The sequence below is a fragment of the Cupressus sempervirens genome, chromosome 10, assembly GCF_028749045.1.
Source record: "Cupressus sempervirens isolate cs-2001-9-10 chromosome 10, ASM2874904v1, whole genome shotgun sequence".
Lineage (NCBI taxonomy): Eukaryota > Viridiplantae > Streptophyta > Pinopsida > Cupressales > Cupressaceae > Cupressus > Cupressus sempervirens.
This window is the reverse complement of record NC_143127.1, coordinates 211,963,951-211,968,230: the sequence shown is the minus strand read 5'-3', so window position 1 is coordinate 211,968,230 and position 4,280 is coordinate 211,963,951.

Here is a 4,280-nt window from a genome sequence, read left to right as displayed (position 1 = left end):
GGGTTTACTAAATTATTTCCATGGTATTGACATTACACAGTCTTCAGCAGGGATTGCACTTTCTCAACCCAAGTATGCTCTTGATTTTCTTTCTTAGTTTCACATGAGTGACTACAAGCCTAATCCTACTCCCTTTCTTTTGGGTGTCAAGTTAGAGGCCAAGTGTACCACTCCACTTTTTGATGCTACATTATATAGATAGTTGGTTGGGAGTCTTATCTACTTGACACATACACACCCTAACATAACTTTTTTAGTTTACAGGGTTTCTCACTTTATGCAAAATCCACATGAGCTTCATTGGAAGGCTACCAAACACATCCTACACTACATACAAGGTACACATATACATGGGAGACACTATGTAGTAGGTACAAGAATTTACTTGGTTGGATATATAGATTTAGACTATGCAGGGGATCTTTATTCTCACAAGTCTACTTCACTTTACATGTTTCACCTTGGTTCTAGCCCCATTTTTTGGTAGAGTAAGAAACAAAATACTATTTCTCTTTCTTCAACTAAGGCTAATTATCGAGGAGCTATCACTACAACTATAGAAGCTCTATGGTTACAACACATTCTGAAGGAGTTTGGATTTTATCTACCTAAACCCATAGTCATACATTATGATAATAAGATTGTTATTGAGATCTCAAAACATCTAGTTCAACATCAGTAGACCAAACACATTGAGGTTCATATGCACTACATCAAAGAGTTAATACATTAGCACATCATTGCATTACAATATTTTCCTATAGTAAAGCAGGTTACAGATATCTTCACCAAACCCTTCTCTAAGGTTAATTATATCCATTTGTGAGATCTCTTGGGGGTGCAAGATGTTTCAAAAAGGGGAGTCCCTTGATTTCTCTCTCCTTTCTTCTAAGAGGGATCTTTTCCTCATCTAAGGTCTTCTTCTCTCTCATCTTCTTTATTTACTTCTCTCTCTTTTTGGAGGAGGGTTTTTCCCATGAGGTTTTCCCTCTTTCTTCACTTTATGAGAGATTGCATTGCATAAAATTATAACTAGAACATTGTTTTTCTAAATGGGAACCTAACATGACCTCATGGCCAGGACCCATCATGAATTTTGTAAGCTTAAGTACATTCCCTTAAGTTTCACTTAAGGGTGGTGTTGGTGTAAATAAGTAATTCACTATTTAAATTTTACTTAAGTTTACTTAGGTTAATGCATTATTTTATTATTTATTAGGAATATGAGTACTCATCTAATTTGTCTTGTTGATAACATAGGAGTTAGCAACTCTTCTATGCACATGGTGTCTATAACATAGGAGTTAGCATCTAATTTAAGTGCATGGTGTCTACAACATCTCTATAGGAGATACACCTTGTCATACTTATTCTCTCATACATAATGGAGGATGATCCTCTTCTAGTGGACGTGTGCTTAGTTGTAATTCTTATGTCCTAGCTCATTCTAGAGACATTCTAGATGCATCTTAGAGGCCTTTATATACAAGAACTTCTAGTGTGTATTATACATGACATATAAAGAACAAAGCACATTCTAATTATTGTTATGCTGATCATATGTTGGTCCATTTTTGTGCTAGTGTTTGAGCCTCTTTATCTTGGTGTTATTTTTCCCTAAGTAAAACTCTTACAAAAATTATTAATATTAGTTGTAGTTTCTCAAAGGAAGAAATAAAAAAGGCAAAGGGTTTGTTGATAGAATATTAGGATCTATTTTTCTAGGGATATGTGTTCAAGCACAAAATCACCCTCAAGCCTACCATTGGTCCCTTTAGGAAAAAGAAAGATAACTACAATCCTATGGTCTTTGATGCTATCTTTAGGGAGGTGAAAAATATGTTGGAACCCAAAATTATCTACCCCATACATCATTCAACATGGATAGCTAACATTGTCCTAGTCTGGAAAAAGAGTGGGGAGATCAGAATTTGTCTAGATTTTAGAAATTTGAATCAAGCATCCCTAAAGGACAACTATGCCTTTCCTAACATGGATCACCTTGTATAAAAAATTGTTGGCTCCAAAATGATCTCCATGCTAGATGGATTCTCAAGTTTCAACCAAATTGAGGTAAACCTAGAAGATTAGTTCAAAACTACATTCATCACTCATTGGGAAGCATTTCCATACAAAAAAATGCACTTTGGGATTATTAATCATGGTGCCACCTTTCAATGAGCTATGAATTCATTGTTTTATGATCTAAAGGATAAGACCATCATCATTTACTTGGATGATCTAATAGTTTTCTCTATAAAAAAAAATCATCTAAGGGACTTGGAGAAGGTGTTGAGAATATACAGAGAGCATGCAATTTTGCTCAATCCCAAGAAATTAGTCTTCTATATCACAAAAGTTAAGCTAATAGGTGACATAGTTTCTCAAGAAGGTATCAAGATTGACCCAAAATGTGTTAGATCCATCCAACAATTAAATTTTTCAAAAAAAAAATCTGGAGATAAATCCTTCTTCAAGAAGGTGAACTTTTTGAGATGCTTCATCCCTGATTTCTCTTAAATCACCAAGTGCATTGTTGATATGATGAAACGAAGTCATATTTTTGAGTGGAATGACTCTACAAGAGTGGATTTTGATCAAATCAAGGATGTCATAGGCAAAGCACTCATGTTGGAACTTCCAAATTACACCAAGGATTTTGTACTATACTACTATGCCTCAACCCATACACTATCTACAATACTCATGCAGGAGAACAAGGAAGGTATCCAAGCACCAATTTCCTTCATGAATAGCCCACTTAAGGAGAATGAGATAATATATTCTCAAATGGAAAAGCATGCCTATCCATTGGTAAGAGCTCTTAAAAACTTTAGATTTTATGTAGTGCACTCTCATTATATTGTGTTTGTACCTGATTCAACTATCAAGAGTATATTAACTCAACAAGAAATAGGTTGCAATACTAAAGGTTCATGGATAGCTAGGGTTCAAGATTATGACACTGATCTAAAGCCAACCTTGGTGAGAGGAAATAGATTTTGCAAAATGATAGAATAAAATTAGGACTTAAGCTAGGAAGAATCAGCAAGGGCACTAATGGGCAATCTTTGGTATTCCTAGTTCCTAAACATTGCCTACTTTCTAACTTGTGGAGATTTCCCTGATGGACTGACATAGAAGGAGAGAAAAGAGCTCAGAATCAAATCAGTTAAGTATTTCATGTATGATGATCAACTATACAAGAGGGAAATAGATGGGACCTTTCTAGGATGTGTGCATAAACCTCAACAAGAGAGGTCACTCCACAAGTTCCACAATGAGGCCTATGACCATTACTTTTCATCAATAGTCACAACATATAAGATCTTGAGGAAATTAGATTACTAGCCTAGAATGTTCAAGGATGTGTATTAGTGGGTGGCAAAGTCTGACAAGTGTAGGTTGTTCTCAAGCAAGCCTCAATTAGTTGCTCTTCCTTTAAGGACAATCATAGTAGAAGGTCCCTTTCAGTAGTGGGGAATCAATTTCATTGGACCAATCAGTCCACCCTCATCTGCTAGTCATTTATATGTCATCATTACTAAAGACTAATTAACCAAATGGGTGGAGACCAAGCCTACTAACAAGACTACTTCTAAGGTAGTCTATCAATTCATTAAATAAAATATCTTTACAAGGTTAGGAGTGCCAATGAAGCTTGTCATTGAAAATGCTTCCTATTTTTCTTTTGTGGAAATTACTAAATTCTTTTATGACAATAATATTCACCTAAGTCACTCATTAGATTATTTCCCTCAGAGAATTGGTCAAGTGGAATCAAGTAATAAGAACTTGATAAATATCATGAAGAAGTTGGTCTCTATGAACCTAAAGAATTGACACAAGAAATCATATGATGTGCTATGGGAAAACAAAGTTACACATAAGAAGGCAATCTGGATTTTCTTGTTTGAACTATTTTTTGAAGTTGAATTTTGTCTTCCTCTTCCATTAGAGCTATCCTTTTGAAAACTCCACCAAGTGATCAAAGATCTAGAATTCCAAGATGGATTAGAGAAATACATTATGTACTTAAATAACTTGGAAGAAGAATGAAAAAGGGTGGTTGATCATATGATAAAACATCAAAAGCACATGAAGTCATTATTCAACAAGAAGGCCAGACCAAGGAAGTTCATAGAAGGTGACCTAGTCCTATTGTGGGATACAAGGCATGAGCCTAAAGGAATTCATCACAATTTTGACTCACTCTAGAAGGGCCCTTTTAGGATAATGCAATAAATCTAGAACAATTCCTTTGTCATGGCATATCTTTC